Below are 20378 nucleotides of genomic sequence, written 5' to 3' on the forward strand. Positions count from 1 at the left end.
TAAAAATCAAATGGTAGGTGTATTGTAACACAGAGAGACAGAATAGCAACAAAAAATTCTAAAGAAATGCATGACTAACAAATTATGCACTAATTTGGATGTTCATGAGGGAAATAGGTATTTTATCCCCTATCATTCAGCAGGATTTCTGGCTATCAGGTGTCTTTCATACAGGTAACAAGCTGAGATTAGAAGCAGTCTCTTAAAGGGAGTTCTAATCACATTTTGTTACCTGTATAAAATACACCTGTCCACAGAAGCAATCAGTCATATTCCAAACTTTCCACCATGGCAAAGACCAAAGAGCTGTCCAAGGATATCAGGGACAAGATTGTAGACATACACAAGGCTGGACAGGGCTACCAAACTATCGCCTAGCAGCTTGGTGACAACAGTTGGTGCAATCATTCGCAAATGGAAGAAACACAAAACAACTGTCAGTCTCCCTAGTTCTGGTGCACCAGGCAAGGTCTCACCTCATGGAGTGTCAATAATCATGAGAACAGGGTGCTGCAGCACCCCTTTTGGTAATGTGCAATTTGCACGAAACGCGTTGAGGAGCCACACAAGCCTGTGACGTTACGCCGCCGGATCACGGAGGTCCGGCGGCCACCATAAATACCCAGCTGGTTAGTGCTTACGGCAGCTTTTTATGCTGCATTTACTTGTGCATACTACTACACGTGTTCATGGGCGAAGGCTTTTTGGATTTAAGTAGCATTTTGAATAGATGTTCATGTTTTTATGAATTTTGCTCATTAATAAAATCATTCATAATTTTTGACCTACTACACTATGTGCACCATTCTTTTGCTCCGTACCGAGCATTTAATTCCCCAGGACTCTAGATGAACATCCCTAGGCCCAGAGAAGAGTGATCCATTACTGACCCCTACCGCAACTTACTTACCAAAGGAGACTCCTAAGACGCCATCTCATTATCCAACCCCTAGGGAAGAGTCTACACATTCCTTGCGGCATCCTTCACAGGTTAAGAGGGAACCTCTGGTACATTTGATGAGAATATTGCGCATATAAATTGCGCATCTGGTGAGCGCGCAGTTTTATTGTTCTTTGCACACCACCGGATCATATGCCTATCGGGATTACTAGAGTCATCACCTAGAGTCACTTTTTTTGATCACATCTTTTCACCTATAATTGAACTTATATTATATATTTTGGACATTTCATCAGGTGCACCTATAAAATAATAATTTTATCTTTTAGGTGGTGATATTTATTCATATATTTAGTGCTGCACTTTTATTGTTATATCATCTAGAAGGTTTTTTGGTTTCCTTTTAGTGCATTGGCGGCTTTCATTGTTTCAGGTTCTAGCGCTCGCTGAATTTCTACCTTTTAATGTTTTTGAATTGATGTTCCTTTCCTATAAGAATCCTTTTCTAATACTTCACAGTTGTGTTACATCCTAGATGTTTTTTTCTTCCAAAGGTGATTTTGGGGTTTCATCTCACTAAAATCATTGTTCTACCATTCTTGTGCTCTGCTGTCAAGTATCCAAAGGAAGTCTCTCTGCATCAACTGGACATAATCAGAGCCATTCAAGCATATCTAAAAAGCTTTCATTAGCCAAATTGATTCCTGTTTGCTCTCTTTGTGGGACCTTGCAAGGGGCACCCTGCTTCAAAATCCACCATTGCATGATAGATAAGGGATTTGAGTACAAGAGGTTATGTTCAAAAACAAATACCTCCTCCTGTACTGTTATGTTCTCACTGGATCTGTTGGAGTATTCTGGGCCTTTAGGCACCAAGTCGGTGTCACTCAACTCTGTAAGGCCACTACCTAGTCTTCTCTTCTTTTTTTTTCTACTTTTTCAAAGTTTTACCAGGTAGATGTCTACTCTTCTGTGGATGCACCTTTCAGAATGCAAAGTTCTTCAAGTGGTGCTCTGAACATGGAGTTTTAACTCTTGTTTTTTCTTGGACCTATTGCCATAGTTTAATTTGCCTAGTTGTTGCACATTCTCATATTCATTGCTTAGGGACATCCTATGGTGTATGAGTACGTTACCGGTGTCCTATACTATTAGGATGAGAGGGATTTTGACTTACTGTAAATTCCATTTCTCTTATAGTACAGTACAGGACATGCTTCTATAAATGTTCCTTGTTATGACCTTTATTTCTTGGATCAGACCACCCTTACAGAAGCCTATGCTTCTTTGGTCTCTTAATTTGATTCTGTATTCCATGCAGAAACCACTCATTGATCAGAGCGCTCTCTTTAGATGATCTCTTCTGCAAGGTGGCAATCACATCTGTCAGACATGTCTCTGAGCTAGCAGCTATCCTTGAGGAGAAATAGGAATGGTGGCTTACAATAGAAAAAAAAGTCTTGAACCCGAGACTTTATAAACTTCTCTATACTTCTCTGCAGTCAAGCAAGAATCTCTCTAGCTTGCTGGATTACCAATCCAGTGAAAATGGGAAAGTTGTTTTTCCACACACTCAGGAAGGTGATAACAGAGGAGTATTCTAATATCTTACACTTAAGGAAACCTGGTCACCCAGGATAGTAAAGCTCCCCATTAACACCATGGGACTCAGAGCAATAAAATAAGCACTGCACCACTGGACAACCCCCCCCCCACTTTCTTCAGGGACATCCTATCAGGGTGCAATCAGACAATGCCGCAGACGTGACCTATAACATCCATTAGGGGGGTACCAGGATTCAAGGTGCCTTAAATGAAGTACAGTAAGTATGATCATATTCTGGGTGGAGACACAGTCCAGCAATCTCTGCTGTTCACGTCAATTTGAACCAACGTGGACAATTGGAGGATGGATTTTCTTAGTTATCAGCACCTGGACCAAAGAAAATGATCCCTTCATCCGGACATCTTCAGCCTCCTAGGTCAAAAGTGGGGGACTTCAGATGTGGACACCCTGGCCTCCAAGTAATCCCTCTTTGTGGCAAGGATCAAAATCCTCTAGCACTGGCATCAGATGCTTTGGTGATTCCATGGGCTCAGTTCAGATTAATACGCTGCTGAAAAAAAATGAATGGAACAAATTTTATCAGTGTATAGTATCAAGTCAATTAAACTCCTGGGATATTGATCTGGTCAGTTAAGTAGCAGAGGGGGTTGTTAATCAGTTTCAGCTGATTTGGTGTTAATGAAAGTAACAACAGGTGCACTAGATGGGTCACAGTGAGATGATTTCCAAAACAGGAATGGTTTACAGGTTGAGGTCACTGACCATTTTTTCCCTACTCATCTTCTGACTGTCTTTCACTAGTTTTGCATTTGGCTAGGGTCAGTGTCACTACTGGTAGCATGATACCTGAACCCTACAGAGGTTGCACAGGCAGTCCAATTCCTCCAGGATAGCACATCAATACATGCTATTGCCAGAAGGTCTGCTGTGCATCCCAGCACAGTCTCAAGAGCATGCAGAAGATTCCAGGAGACAGGCAGTTACTCTAGGAGAGCTGGACAGGGCCGTAGAAGGTCCTTAACCCATCAGCAGGGTCGTTATCTGCAAGGAGGAACAATATGAGCACTGCCAGAGCCCTACAAAATCAACTCCAACAGGCCACTGGTGTGAATGTCTCTGACCAAACAATCAGAAACTTCCTGAGGGTGGCCTGAGGGCCCGATGTCCACTAGTGTGCCCTGTGCTGACTGCCGGGCACCATAGAGTTTGGCATTTGCCATTGAACACCAGAATTGGCAGGTCTGCCACTGGCACCCTGTGTTTTTCACAGATGAGAGCAAGTTCACCCTGAGCATATGTGACAGACGTGAAAGGGTCTGGAGAAGCTGTGGAGAAAGTTATGCTCCCTGTAACATCATTCAGTGTGACCATTTTAGTGGTGGGTAAGTGCTGGCTTGGGGAGGCATATCCATGGAGGAACGCACAAACCGCTACAGGCTATACAATGGTGTGGCAAACTTGCTCATCCTTGTTGGAGCGGAGTCCCCCTTTTCCACTCTCTTTTTTGTGTTCTGTCTGTTTATTTGAGGCATTCCTCAGCCTCATTCCTACCCTCCTCCCTTCCTGAGAGGCAAATGTTATCTCCTGGCAGATGGCTGGGAACAACCAGGAAGACATGAGAGTGGAGACAGGCCGTCTACTAAAGTGTAACTTTTGTCACCCAAAACGGTGTAAGCCCACACATGATCAAACTGACCAGAGTAAATGCACATTCCTCAGGTCAACTGTATGGTTCATATCATGGGATATGAAGCTGGTAGTTTAGTTTAGAGTTCCCCAATGACCACTCCCAAAATGTGCAGTCAGAGCCCCCCCCCCCTCCCCTTGAGAGGGACTTTCAAGAGAGTTAGAGCTTGTCACACATACACACACAGAGATCTCCGAGGTAACATCATAACAGAGGAGATCAAAGAATCTTTCTGCTCTGCATCTTGGATTTGCAAACCCAGGCATATGGGCAAGTAACTTAACCCTGTAATCTTCTTTCTAATTATCTCCTTGCTGTGTCTTTATATACATATATATATATTTTTGTGACATCTCTTTGTAAATATTTTATCGCATAAACCCTGTTTTGACCCTGTTAGAAATAAATCTTTCTTTCTGAAAGTGTTAAACTGTTTCTAAGCGCTTACTTGCAATTCACGAATCCCTGCCTTTGAAGAGACACTACTGTTTGTTATATCTCTGTATAGCAGGTCCGCGGGCCGTGCTATATAGATCAATATTTCAATCATTATAGGGTATATTTGATAACGGGAGTTTCCCAGTCTCCGACAAAAGTTGTGGTGGCAGTAGAAGGGTTAGTTGCGTAATTAACCCGACCCAGTAACAAGCGCATTCAGGCTGCAGGCACAGATTGTAGACCATTAGCTGGGCAATCGCTGTGTAGGGTGCAGCTGGGTGGGGCCTTGTTACGCGCGTCACACCGCGGTTTTGGATCGGCCGGCCCTTCGGTCACGAGTTTGGTGAGAAGGTCTGGGGTCTGATGCCGTGGGCGTGACGTATTACTGTTAGTCGCGGCTGTGCGAATGTCGCCCTGTTGGTGGTGGCGACCGCGGGTCGTGACATATTGTTGGCAGCGTACGTGGGATAATTGCATTAAGAGCTTCAGTGCAGTATTAAAAGTTGGCTCTGCACTGAAGGATTGTAACCTTTATGGAAACAGTCCTTAGAAACAAGTGGTGCATATTTTAGTTTATATGTGTGTGTATATATATAGAGACAACAGCTCCTTCCTTTTCCTACTTTTCTCTTCTATCTTTGCTTGCAATTATGCCTGGTGAAGCAGATTACGAGAAAATGAGCAAAGGTGATTTGAAAGTTGAATGTGCCTCACGAGGATTGGACGTCGGTCGCAAAACTCGTGAAGATTTGATTAGTGATCTAGTGGAGTATGATATCCGAGCAAATCAGAACTCGGGGGAACTTGAACATGGAGGGTTTCCCGTTACCCACATTGCCAGTGGTTCAGAGACAGCCTCACAGGATGGGCATACAGAGACTGACACTGGAGGATCACCAAAGGTTAACGTCACACCACCGCCTGAGTGCGCTAGCACCGTGGTGCCTGGAACCAGCAGAGACTCTTCTCAGATGCAGGAGGCCTTGAAACGCCTCATGGAGACAGATCTGGAGGCATACCTGCGGTTCACGGAACGCCAAGCAGCAGCTGACAGAGAAACTGCAGAGCGCCAAGCAGCAGCTGACAGAGAAACTGCGGAACGCCGGGCTGAGAGAGAGGAACGCCAAGCTCAGATGGAAGCTGATCGTCGGCACGAGATGGAGATGGCAAGGCTCCAGCAGCGACTGGGTCAGAACCTCGGGTCCCTAGATCACAGGGACGGCACTCTTTCCGTGGACGCAGCCAAGTTTCCAGTGATGGAAAAGGACAGTGACATTGACACCTACTTACTGTCCTTTGAAAAAGCGTGCCGTCAGTACCATGTGCCCCAAGCTCAATGGGTTCGGTACCTGACACCAGGGCTACGAGGCAAGGCCCTGGACGCGTTTGTTGAATTGCCAGAGGGGCAAGATGATGACTATGAACTTTTAAAAGATGCCATTATCCGGAAGTACCAGATGACCCCGGAAGTGTACCGCAAACGGTTCAGGTCCATGCAGAAGGGACCTGGGGACTCTTACACGGATGTGGCAAGTCGCTTATGCACCACATTCCGACAGTGGACTAAGGGAATGAAAGTTGATTCTTATGAATCTTTGGAGGATCTCATGATCCGAGATCAACTCCTGCACATTTGTCCAGCAGACGTCAGACAGTTCGTCTTGGAGAGGGAGCCAGCATCTACTACAGCTGCAGCAGACCTGGCAGATACCTTCGTCCACACGCAAGTGACTGATACTCGCATGGCTCCTCCAAACAGCTGGAAAGGGGGGAAATCGTCCCTAGCAACCTCTCCTACTTCGGTGAGTCAAGCTTCACCTCCGCCCAACCCTGCAGCGCTTGGAGCCAAGCCATTCCTGCCTGACACCCGCAGATGTTTCGCCTGTGGGAAAGCCGGACATCTCAGGACCCAGTGTCCTGAGCAGAAGATGACATCATCTGGCCAGCCGGCCAGCAACTCTTCTTCTGTGCTGTTCGTTCGCAGGAAGATGCGGGTAACCCCCGCCAACTTGCAACCCGTTACCATGGGCAACCGGTCTGCGACTGGTTTCCGGGACACCAGGGCCGAAGTCACTTTGATCCAACCAGAGCTTATTGAGCCACAGAACCTCATCCCAGGAAAGTTCCTGACCCTCACAGGAGTAGGGGGGACCCGTTCACGCATACCCTGTGCAAAGGTATTCCTAGATTGGGGTGCGGGGAGGGGGATGAGAGAAGTGGGGGTCTCAGCTGAACTGCCCACCCCTGTTTTGTTGGGTGCTGACCTAGGCACTCTTGTTTCGTATTATGCTCCTGTCAAGAAGACCCGGAAGGGCCCTCTGGAACTCTCTGGACCAGCCAAGGTACTGTGGACAGATATTGGCGTAATGTCTGGGCCACCAGTGAATGGACAGAGGGAGGGGGCTGGGAATGGTGTGGGGCTGCAGGAGTCTCCATTAGCTGGAGAACAAGAAGAAATCCCCTTGCCTGGGGAGCTATTGAACTCATGTGTCATTGATATTATGAACGTGACTGTTGAGGATCGTTGTGGTGACACTGAGGGTGATATTACTAATGTTAGTAACATTGGGAATAACATTGATAGTAATGTCATTGATAATGTTTGTATTGTTGACGGCAATGTTGGTAATGCTAACAATGAGATTTGTGATGAAGCAAAGGATGCATTTTCAGTGTTGGGGGCTGAGGTACAGTCTTTGGGGGCTGAGCAAGGGGATGATTTGGATAGGCCTGTCCCTTGCCCAGGCTCAGAAGATTGTGCCTTGATAAGTGCCCAGCCGTTGGCCTTGCGTAGGACTAGGCAGCCGGCTGGGACTTGTAGTTCCACGCCTCAGGCAGCACTGAAAATCGATTCCCAAAGGAACTTCAGAAGTCCGCTAGCGGTGAGTTGCCCTGCTAACGAAGGCACACCACCGTTGGCTGGGACTTGTAGTTCCCCACTTCAGGCAGCCCTGAAAAGTGAGTCCCAAAGGACCTTCAGAGGTAAGCTGGCTGGGACTTGCAGTTTCACACTTCAGGCAGCCCTGAAAAGTGAGTCCCAGAGGACCTTCAGAGGTAAGCTGGCTTGTACTTGCAGTTTCACACTTCAGGCAGCCCTGAAAGGTGAGTCCCAGAGGACCTTCAGAGGTAAGCTGGCTGGTACTTGTAGTTCCACACTTCAGGCAGCCCTGAAAAGTGAATCTCAAAGGACCTTCAGAGGTAAGCTAACTGAGATTTGTAGTCCAACAGGGAAGACGGCTCTGGAAAGCCATTCATATGGAAATTTTAGTCCAGGGCTAGGTGTGGACCCCCCTGCTGGGGAGAATAAACAAAAGACTGGCCCAGTCACTTGGGGCTGGGAGCCTGGAAGCCTGTCAGTTAATCTCACTTGTCAAGGTGTGTTCACAGGCAGACAGACAGAGGTCAGAGGCAGCAGGCCTGAATTACGAGTGGAAGGAAGGTTGATGCTTGGGTTACAGAAAAAGGGCCGCCGGTCCCAGACCCAATCACCCTTCCCTGGCACCTGGGTTCCGGAGCTGCTGCCCAGGCTTTTGATAGATGGTGTCTGGATTCAGAAGGTGCTGGCTGACTGGGCCACAGAGGCAAAGGGAATGGTACAGTCAGGAATCCAGGGGTCAGATAGAGTCTGGGCGACACTGAACGCCAGCCCTGTGTTTGTGGCCTACCCCATGCCCAGGAGCCATGAGGTAATGGAGCATCTGGAAGGTGCCTACTGTTTTGCCATCATGGACCTGAGCATGGAGCATGGGCCACCTTCTCTAACCCAGCAAGCTCAAGACGAGCCAGCCTTCACTACCCCATGTGGCTTGCCTGAGTCTACGGGAAAGCTAGTTGGGGTTGAGAATGCCCCGACTGCCTATCCAGCGGTCAGGAATGGCCCGCAATGCGCAGTGGACCTGGGTGCCGTTGTCCACCTTAGGGGCCTCGTGGTGCTTGGCCCTGTCTGGGAAGAGCCACTTGGGCCCCTGTCACTAGTCTGGAACAAACCGCCTGTGGCCAGTCTGACAGCCAAGAAGGGTAACTGTCAGAGGGGCATGTCAGTGGTTCAGTTTAGGAACCCATCAGTAAGAAGAGACCCCCAGAGGTCTGGGCGTGGGGAGACTGAGGCAGTGGAGGCCTGGTCTGCTCCCCAGGCCAAAAAGCAGGTTACGTCAGTCGCGGGTACAGCTGGCTACGGTAAGACGCCTGGATGCGATGATCATGGCTCAGCTGGACCTGTGACTGACCTAGCAGACAGGAAATTGGAGGAACTGGTGTCCTGGATGCTAGCAGGGAACGAGGACTGTCCATCTTGGATGAAGGTACCTGTGGACACCACTGGGAGGCGAGGCCCAGAATTCGCCTGTCCGGTTCTGGTGCACTCGGACGCTACTACCTTCAGGCCAGATGTAGTCCTAAGCCTGAGGAAGAAGGTAGGAGGGGGAAATCTCCTTCTCTACCTCGACAAGAAGCTACATATTAATATGTCAGCAAATGACACACCTGAGCCGAAGTGTTTTGTGAATGGGTGGGCACCCCGGCAGTTGCCACGGGATTCGGATAGCCACAGCCGACTGGTACCCACCCGTGACCACTCACTTGGTCGGCCCAGCAGTGCTGCTGGGGAGAACGGCTTCCTGTTTAGACGGAATACGGTTCTCCCGCAGTACAGCGGTACCAGGACGTCCCAAGAGGAACCTCTGGACAGAGGTCGGTTGCATCAGGAGGGAACTTGGGGCTCCCTCCTTGGTGCCCACTTAAGGGGGAGGTGTGGCAAACTTGCTCATCCTTGTTGGAGCGGAGTCCCCCTTTTCCACTCTCTTTTTCGTGTTCTGTCTATTTGAGGCATGTGGACACCACTGGGAGGCGAGGCCCAGAATTCGCCTGTCCGGTTCTGGTGCACACAGACGCTACTACCTTCAGGCCAGATGTAGTCCTAAGCCTGAGGAAGAAGGTAGGAGGGGGAAATCTCCTTCTCTACCTCGACAAGAAGCTACATATTAATATGTCAGCAAATGACACACCTGAGCCGAAGTGTTTTGTGAATGGGTGGGCACCCGGCAGTTGCCACGGGATTCGGATAGCCACAGCCGACTGGTACCCACCCGTGACCACTCACTTGGTCGGCCCAGCAGTGCTGCTGGGGAGAACGGCTTCCTGTTCAGACGGAATACGGTTCTCCCGCAGTACAGCGGTACCAGGACGTCCCAAGAGGAACCTCTGGACAGAGGTCGGTTGCGTCAGCAGGGAACTTGGGGCTCCCTCCTTGGCGCCCACTTAAGGGGGAGGTGTGGCAAACTTGCTCATCCTTGTTGGAGCGGAGTCCCCCTTTTCCACTCTCTTTTTCGTGTTCTGTCTATTTGAGGCATGTGGACACCACTGGGAGGCGAGGCCCAGAATTCGCCTGTCCGGTTCTGGTGCACACAGACGCTACTACCTTCAGGCCAGATGTAGTCCTAAGCCTGAGGAAGAAGGTAGGAGGGGGAAATCTCCTTCTCTACCTCGACAAGAAGCTACATATTAATATGTCAGCAAATGACACACCTGAGCCGAAGTGTTTTGTGAATGGGTGGGCACCCGGCAGTTGCCACGGGATTCGGATAGCCACAGCCGACTGGTACCCACCCGTGACCACTCACTTGGTCGGCCCAGCAGTGCTGCTGGGGAGAACGGCTTCCTGTTCAGACGGAATACGGTTCTCCCGCAGTACAGCGGTACCAGGACGTCCCAAGAGGAACCTCTGGACAGAGGTCGGTTGCGTCAGGAGGGAACTTGGGGCTCCCTCCTTGGCGCCCACTTAAGGGGGAGGTGTGGCAAACTTGCTCATCCTTGTTGGAGCGGAGTCCCCCTTTTCCACTCTCTTTTTCGTGTTCTGTCTGTTTATTTGAGGCATTCCTCAGCCTCATTGCTACCCTCCTCCCTTCCTGAGAGGCAAACGTTATCTCCTGGCAGATGGCTGGGAACAACCAGGAAGACATGAGAGTGGAGACAGGCCATCTAATAAAGTGTAACTTTTGTCACCCAAAACGGCGTAAGCCCACACATTATCAAACTGACCAGAGTAAATGCACATTCCTCAGGTCAACTGTATGGTTCATATCATGGGATATGAAGCTGGTAGTTTAGTTTAGAGTTCCCCAATGACCACTCCCAAAACGTGTAGTCAGAGCCCCCCCCCCCCCTCCCCTTGAGAGGGACTTTCAAGAGAGTTAGAGCTTGTCACACATACACACACAGAGATCTCCGAGGTAACATTGTAACAGAGGAGATCAAAGAACCTTTCTGCTCTGCATCTTGGATTTGCAAACCCAGGCATATGGGCAAGTAACTTAACCCTGTAATCTTCTTTCTAATTATCTCCTTGCTGTGTCTTTATATACATATATATATTTTTGTGACATCTCTTTGTAAATATTTTATCGCACCTGTTTTGACTCTGTTAGAAATAAATCTTTCTTTCTGAAAGTGTTAAACTGTTTCTAAGCGCTTACTTGCAATTCACAAATCCCTGCCTTTGAAGAGACACTACTGTTTGTTATATCTCTGTATAGCAGGTCCGCGGGCCGTGCTATATAGATCAATATTTCAATCATTATAGGGTATATTTGATAACAGGAGTTTCCCAGTCTCCGACAAAAGTGGTGGTGGCAGTAGAAGGGTTAGTTGCGTAATTAACCCGACCCAGTAACAAGCGCATTCAGGCTGCAGGCACAGATTGTAGACCATTAGCTGGGCAATCGCTGTGTAGGGTGCAGCTGGGTGGGGCCTTGTTACGCACGTCACACCGCGGTTTTGGATCGGCCGGCCCTTCGGTCACGAGTTTGGTGAGAAGGTCTGGGGTCTGACGCCGTGGGCGTGACATATTACTGTTAGTCGCGGCTGTGCGATTGTCGCCCTGTTGGTGGTGGCGACTGCGGGTCGTGACAAATGGCACCCTGACTGCCATTAGGTATTGGGATGAAATCCTTGGACCCATTGTCAGACCCTATCCTGGTGCAGTGGGTCCTGGGTTCCTCCTGTTGCACGACAATCTCCGGCCTCATGTGGCGAGAGTATGCAGACAGTTTTTGGAGAATTGAGGAATTGATACCATTAAATGGCCCCCACACTTGCTTGACCTACATCCAATGGAACACCTCTGGGATAAAAAACTACTGAGTACCATTCTGAGTTGCTGCACTGAATATACTACAATCCGTACAGATATCCAGCATGATATTTTCCCCATTGAGATCTGATGTGTTTTCAAAGTGTTCCTTTAATTTTTTTTGAGCAGTGTATATACCTTCCCTCCAGTGCAGATTCTTCAACTGATGCGCAAAGTAGTGGAAGCAAAGCTATCATTGGTCCTCATTGAACCAAACTGGCACAGAAGAGCCTGATACATAGACATACTGTACTCAGACTTCTAGGGTATGACCCCTGACCTCTTCCAAACAGGGCAAACCTTCTGTCTCAAGGCCCCCTGCTCCATCTTGATTCTCAGTCACTGGCTTTAATGGCATGGCTTTTAAAACTCAGATTCTGAAGGAGAGGGGTATATTGAACTCTGTCCTTCCCACATTCCTCAACGCCAGAAAGACCACTTTGAGAAAAATCTACTTTCGTACCTGCCCATCCTTTTTCACCTGGTATGAACGCAGGCATTTCTTCCACAGAGACTACTTGGTACCTCACATTCTGGCTTTCTCCAGTTGGGACTTGACCAGAACATCGCACTAAATACCCTGATAGAACAGGTTTTGGCCTTGTCCAATCTATTCCAAAAGCCATTGGCCTCACTTTTACTTTAGAGCACCCTATGGTTCCTTGGGATGTCAATTTGGTTTGCTCTGTTCTGAAAAAAACACCCCTTGAACCCATTAGGAAAACTCCTTTTGGGTGATCTCTCCTGCAAGATGTCCTTCTTGGTGGCTATTGCCTCTCTTGGACAGAGTTAGTGGCTCTCTTCTGTAAGGAGCCCTTTCTAATTTTCACAAGAATAAAGTGGTCTTACATCTACAGCCCTCTTTTCTAACTAAGGTGATATCAGTCTACCACTTTAAAGTATAAGTTCACCTTTTAGAAAAAAATAATACACATTTTTTTTTTTTTGCAGGTAAAAAAAAAATGTGCATTTATTATTTTTGTCCAAAGCAGCCTGGAAAGCATTGCACCAATGACAAGTAGATCGCTGATGCCATGCAGGTCTCCTGCAGACCTGCCAGAATATCTACTTGCCGTTCGGGATGTGCAAGCAAGCAGATACTCTGACAGGAAGCTTTAATGAACTACCACGGCGCTCCACAGCACTGTGGAAGTTTATTGAAAACTACAGGCTGACAGCCACTAAGGCTGTCGGGAGTTGCAATTAATTCACTGAACTCTGGGAATGAATGATGCGGCCCTGTGGAGAGGGGGTGGAGGCTGTGGCTATGGGAACATGTTACATGTGCCACCCTAACAACAAGGGGACCATGTAACATGTTACCAAAGGTGAATGTATCCTTTAATGAAGACATCGTCAATCCTTCCTTGTGCCCTCCTCTTAAAGCGGAGTTCCAGCTGAAAAAATAAAAAAGTCAGCAGCTACAAAAACTGTAGCTGCTGACTATTAAAATACAGCCACTTACCGGTCCATCGGTGTCCTCACCACCGCTGGTTTCACTGGCCGTCTTCTCTCCCTGGTGCCGGCATCTTTAGTGTGGGCACCCTGCTGTGACAGCTTGCGGCTTCACAGCCGGTTGCCCGCTGCGCATTGTGAATGGCCCCGTAGTCTTCTGGGACCTGTCACTTGTCCAAGAAAACTATGGGGGGGGAGAACTTCTACTTTTGATCGCTTAGGCCAGTGGTCGGCAAGCCGCGGCTCGCGAGCCAAATGCGGCTCTTTACACATTTTAATGCGGCTCTTCTGTGTGCCAGGCGCCCGCTCCCCTCCCTCCTCTCGGGCGGCCACCCCAAAAGTCCCTGTTCCTGTGTTACTCTGCATTGCTTGCTAAAAAACTGAGGTCTCATTATTATTATACAGGATTTATATAGCGCCAACGGTTTGCTCAGCACTTTACATTATAGTGGGAGACAATACAGTAACAATACAGTTCAATACAAGAGGGAGTTGAGGGCCCTGCTCCTTGGAGCTTACAATCTAGGATGGAGGGGTGAATGGTACAATAGGTAAAACTGTGGGGGATGGAGTGGTTGGAAGCGTAGAGGATACCAGTATTAGCAGAGGGCAGGATAGGCTTCCCTGAAGGAGTGGGGTAGGGTTAAAGGGGTCCCAAGGGTGTATCCAAAAGCTTTGCCAGAATCCAATCAGCTGAAGGTGGAGTACAATACAGGTCACTAATATATGGAATTTACAGGTAAGTCAAAATTAGCTCTTTCTTAAATCCAAAAATCTACAAGCAATGTTTAAATGTTGTGTCAGTATATATTTACCCAAGCTTATGCTCAAAACTGCTTTGAAATGATGCCTGTCTGTATGAGCCTTGAAGCTGTGTATACTGAGCATTACTCTCCATTTCACAAAGATCACTCCATTGCATACTCAGTTCATGCCACTGTGTATCTGGCTCAATCTGTGTTTTCATTCCCCGTTCCTCCTATTGCATTCTCTCACTGCCCACACCCAGTCCTCTGTACCAGCAGAACACACATCTACTCAGTCTCCAGCATCTCTCAGTCTTTTTCTGATACATGCTTCAAGCATCTTATCTCTGATTGACAACGTATCATATCCAATCCTTGCCACCAACAAATCATGTCTCGATGCTCACCTATGTCTCCAGTAGGTCTCCTGGCAGCCCCTCTCTGCTACAAGTCCAGGTTCTTTATAATTTTACAAGCAAATTAATTTGTAGTTGTGAAATAGCAAGAAATTTGTAGTTTCTCAAAGATTAAAGAATGAAGGCTAAAAAAATATATATTTTCCAGTGAGAAGTATACACAGATCATGTAAGTCTGAATTCCATCAACCAAATTAAAAAAATGGGTTTAATTCCGCATTAATCAATTACAAATATTTTTTTTTCTAGCAGAGAGCATACACTAGAAAAATAAACAAAATAAAACTACATTCCTTTGAAAACAGCAGACCTTTAAAAACCAAAGCCATTTTGAACGTTAAACATTTCTGTGTGTCCGTAATGTATGGGTGACTCACATATCACCACAATGAAGGCAGTCAGTATGCAAAGTGAAGGGCCATTTATGGAAGGAGGATGTCAGGTCTAAAATAAACATTTCTAATTCATGGCTCACAGTGTTTTAATGTAAATGAACTGTCGCCAGTTTTCAAGTACCATTGTTAACACACGGGGCTCTAAAAGATTCAATGTAAACCTACATTCAACAGGCACTTGAACTTTCTGAAAACAAGTTTCTATGCTGGTGTATAGCTGTAAGGCATTGTTTTATGAAATACTGACATTGCTCAGAACTTAAATTCTGTTACCAGACAACTTAAGCTGGCCACAGAGGGGTAGAATTTCAAACAAAAATTCATAGGAAAAGATTGTTCTAAAAAAGTTAATTTGTGTTCTCAATTATTAGTGGGTCAAACTGACGTTTGTTTTCAACCGCAGTGACGAGAATATTTGAAGTAGCAAGATGGAAATTTCTTGACAAATGAGCGAATTTCTGAGAGTGTATGTGGCCAGCCTTACTACAAGTACATTGCCAGTTAATAACCATGATCATTAAATCCTGGGAGGCCATAGTGGAGCAGTGCAGATATGCAGACATTAATACTATCAACCCCACGGTGTCTTGTTTTAAAGATTTTATTTTACTAATATCTGTAGCACTGGTGCACTTCTACAGCAAGACTTTATGATCCAACATCCCTAACAGTCACGTACCACACCTTTCATAGTCAGTTAAAGAGACCCTGTCACCAACTTAATTTTCTTCTGCATTGAAAATTTTTTTGTTTGCTCATTTTCATTTTTTGCATAAGCTTCCACTTTAAGATCATACCTGGAGTTCAGCTTGAAAGAAAACTGCCTTGAGGGAATCATGTAGGCTGCCATCTCTGACCTGGATATGAAAATTCTGGTTGACTTTGGCTTCAGAATTTCAATTATTGACTTGGAATAAGCATGCACCCATTGAAGCCAGAAGAGGATACTTATTCTGTTTCAGTAACTCACAAGCTATTAAAATAATTAGATCGGCTTCATCTAGCGTTTACAGGTGGAGGTCGGGAATGGCAAATTAAAATAAAGATCAGTGTATTGACTGAAAAATGTAAAGAAAATCATTCATGAGACAAGCATTGAATCTGATATTGCTGAGCACTTGTTTTGAAAAAGTTATTTACCTGGCTGACATGTTGTTTAGTTTTAGTGCATCGCATTACAGATTCAGGACAAGCATGCCGATAAGGACTTTGATTTTCTGTTACTTTCTTGAGATACGTACTTGTTTCAGGTCAGTGACTCACAATTATTGAAGCCAAAAGGCCAGCATCTCTGCTAGATAACTATTATTACACAAGATTTATATAGTGCCAACAGTTTGAACAGCACTTTCTAGCGCTTCTAGAAAGAAGTCTGCCATGATGAAGTGGAACTTCACCCAAAAGAGGAATGTTGCTTGGTTGCACCCCCACTTTATAAAAAATTGTCAGTTTTTAGGGTGGGATGGGGAGCAGGTACCTGGTTTTTACAGGTACCCACTCACGGGAGGATTGCCACGCAATGATCCAAGCAGAAGTTCGGCCCCCTCCTTCCCCTGAAGCCTTCTGGGACACATCACAGGTCCCAGAAGGCTGCAGGACAATTCACAAAGCACAGTGTAGCTCACACTTGTCCAGTGGCAAGCCGGCTGTGAAGCTACAAGGCTTCACTGCCAGTTTCCCTCAGTTAAGATGCTGGTGCCTGGAACCAAAGCCAATTGAAGGCTCAAGTTAGAACAGCGCTGGATCCCTGGAACAGGTAAGTGTCCTTATAATAAAAGGCAGCAGCTACAGTATTTTTATGGGGAGACTAGAGCTCCTCTTTAAGTCCTCTATTTATATCATAGTTTAGTATAGTCTTTCCGAAGGTCTCTTCTGATGCACACACAAGGATGTAGATGGGAATCCACCCTACAGACTAATGGTACTCTGATGTGATCCATGCCAAAGTGAGGCTACCAGGAAAACATGTGCTATTGGTTGGGCTTAAGGACAGAATTGGGAAATCCTTTCCAACATTTCCCAATGTTGTTTTAAAGATCAGATCTTCTTTGTGTCAAAGCATCCTACCATGCATTTCCAAAAAATCATTAAATCAACTCGCACTCCTTAATATAGTGATATTTGTTGCCATACCCTTCTAGATTGTGACAAGTGTTTCTAACAGAAAACAGTGTTTTTATCTTCAGACAGTTGTGTAAATCACAGGGTATCTTCCTGCTTTCAGCTTTTCCCGCTTGCCCTCTTGGATGAAGATGTTTCCCAGCTGTTCTGGTCACAGTATGTGTCTACATCGCTATCTGATCTCTGCCTGCTTTTCCCATTTATCTTTCATTCCTAATCTATTATTAGCTATCAGATCCAATTTCCTCCCCTAAGTCCCATTTAGGAGACTAGCTTCAGTATTTATAATTACACTTATTTTTATGACCATCTTTGAAACAGAGTTCCCAAAGTAGATCTGTAAACCCTTTCGAGGCTCTTTTTCTAAGTGCACTAGACACCTCACACATACAGTATCATCTATACAACATACACCTAATGCACATCCTACAAGGCTCCATCCATGGTATACCAAAGATTGGGAAAGGAAATTAGGAAACACTCTCCTCGAAACTGATTGGGATAGAGCCTTTATGTTGACATGCCACCTGTATTGCTAGTTTCTATCGGAAAGCAAAAAATATTAACCAGATGTTATCATTGCCCATTTACATTGCATAGAATCCTTTATTTCTGACCAATGTCGGAGGTGTGGAGAGGAAGTGGGTACCATGCTACGCATATGGATGTTAGGTCAGCCAGTCACCACTTTTTTGGCCCTCAGTCTCAGATCTATATTTGATTCTGGAGAAATCTCTTTTACTCATCTTACCAGGATATAAAGCATTTGTATGCAAAGATGTTACCTATTAGCAGCTAAAGTCCTTACCCCTGGATATTGGAGGTCGTCCGCTCCAGCAGCCCTGCATACTCAAGCAACTAATGAGGATGGATAAACAGGACACACATATGAAATAGTTACCTGCACTCAGGACATCTTCAAAAACATATTGGGCAGGTACCACGGAATAATCCAGATGGCAACCCCATCTCCCTCCCCCCTTAAATCTGTATCTCTTCTAGTTCCTCTCTTTCCTTTTTTTTTTTTTTAAACTTTCATATGTGGCATCCTTCACCTCAGTCACCCCCTCAACTGAAATACATTACTGGGGCTTTAGATACTGTTTTGTCTGCTTTGTTTTTCTAGACAACTCTGTATAAGTGAGTTATTTATTGGTTACTTACTATTTAAATAACATCCCATACCAATTCTCAAATCAGAGTGAACATTATTGGAAAGGTTTTATAAAATAATGAAATGTAAAGATTTTGTGCAAGCTGGACCCGTTTATTTTGCTGATGTATTCAAAGCAACAATCAGTATATCAGTAGTGCAAAACTCAAATCCCTATACAACCCTACAAGGACAGGTCACAGAACCTTTTCATTATCAGAATACTACTGAATTAATTTGACTCTCAAAAAATATTTATGTTCTTACAACAAAAAGTGAGAAGACTTCCAAAAATAGTAATTTTGCTTTACAGTGAATTTTTTGAAAAAATAAGTTGTCTCATATATAGATAGGAGGTTAAACAGAATATCTTGCGCAGAATACACGCCTTGAACCATCTTCAATAAAAAGTCAAAAGGAGTTGGCTTTTATGAACAAATATGCCCCTTTAGAGAGCTGCTCCTGGAGTACAGTACAGGACACAGGCAACATAATTATACACCATGGACAATTGGCTCATACCTTTGGGTGATTGGACACTGGCAAGCTTTTGAGGACATGCTACTCTATAACCCTACCCCACTCCATGAATCCTCAGTTTTGCAGCAAGCAATGCAGAATAATGCGAGGAATGCAAAGGAGGGTGTCATGTGTCTTGTAGTGTACTCTAAGACATGTATCTTAATTGTACAGTACAGGATACAGGCAACATATTCATTCACCATTGGATGACCCCAAACAATGAATATGAAGGGTGGGCAACAACAGTAGGTAAACAGAACTGTGCCAACTGGCCTAAAAAACAACATGGGTCAAGAGACCCAAGTTCAAAGTGCCACTACGAGAAACCAAAGCCAAAAGCTGCATCTGCAGAACATTTGACATCCGCTTGGTAAAAAAAAAAAAACTTTGAGAAAGTATGAAGAGAAGACCAGGTGGCTGCTACAAAGGATTGGTGCTGAAATGCCCAGGAAACTCTCATCAACCTGGTGAAACAGGCACGTAAAAGCGCAGGAAGAGGTTTTTGACTAATAGCATAATCTCTTTCAATCAAGTTCCTTATCCACTGTGTAATGGTGCTGCTTGCAAGGTCCCACGAAGAGAAAAAAGACTATCCATTTTTCTGATGGAAGCAGTAGCATTGTGGTATACGCCAAAGTCTCCGACTATATGCAGTAGAGACAATTTCCATGGATGCTTAGGAGCAGGCTACAAGGATGGCAGTAAAAATGTCCTTGGTGACGTGGAATGTGGAAATCATTTTTTGGAAAGGATGCCCTTAGGTGTAATTCTACCTTGTTGTGAATTATGATGAGAGGAACTTTACAGGAAATCGCTGCCAGTTCAGAAACCCATCTAACAGATGTGATAGCTACCAAAAAGACTACCTTCCTGACAAGAACCTCCAGAAGAATATCCTTGATGGGTTCAAATGGTGGTTTCTGCAAGACAGACAGAAGCAAATCCTGGGGAAGCAAGGGAAGCACAGGGTGCTGCAGGGGGGGGAGGATTGATACGAGAAGCACCTTCAATAAAGGTTTTATTAATATTTATTAATAATAAGAGCACCAAGTTCTGGTTAAGACCTGTTTGCAGGAAGACCAGAATGCAAAGCACAGAGTAATCTCTGGGGATAAATTGGCAAAATAAAATTTCCATCTTCCTGGAAGTGGCTTTTCTTGCTTTCAGCAAGGTAGGAATTAGAGACTCCAACATCCCTCTATTCTTTAAGACCTGGGTTTCAACAGCCATGCCATTTAGAGATGGATGGAATAGAGTGCCTGGAGATAGCAGATGTTGGGAAGGGAGCAGGGGTTTCTGCTAGAAATCTGAGTATGTCTATACTAGGTTCTCCTGAGCCGGTTTGGTGCAATTAGAATCGCCACTTTTCTCTCTCACTATTTTGTGAAGCTGTCAGAGCAGAATTTGTACTCAACGGAAAGCATAAGTAAGCCTGAACTGACACCAGAGGGTTAATAATGCATCAGAGGCCAGGGCTAAAGGATCCCTGCTTCTGCTAATAAACAAATGAGATCAGTGAATAGTATTATATAACATACAGTTTTTTTTAAATGTAATACAGCAGGTAAAATAAGTATTGAACACATAGTTACATAGTTAGTCTGGCTGAAAAAAAGACAAAAGTCCATCCAGTTTAACCATTAAAAAGAAAAAAAGTTATACTCCTACAGTTGATCCAGAGGAAGGCAAAAAAAAAACCCAGCAAAGCATGATCCAAACTGCTCCTGCAGGGAAACAAAATTCCTTCCTGATCCCCCGAGAGGCAATCGGATATTCCCTGGATCAACTTTACCTATAAATGTTAGTAACCAGTTATATTCTGTGTATCTAAGAAAGAATCCAGGCCTTTTT

Source organism: Staurois parvus, unplaced genomic scaffold (assembly GCF_062004578.1).
Source record: "Staurois parvus isolate SC_StPar_1 unplaced genomic scaffold, SC_StPar_1.0 ptg000147l, whole genome shotgun sequence".
Taxonomy (NCBI): Eukaryota; Metazoa; Chordata; class Amphibia; order Anura; family Ranidae; genus Staurois; species Staurois parvus.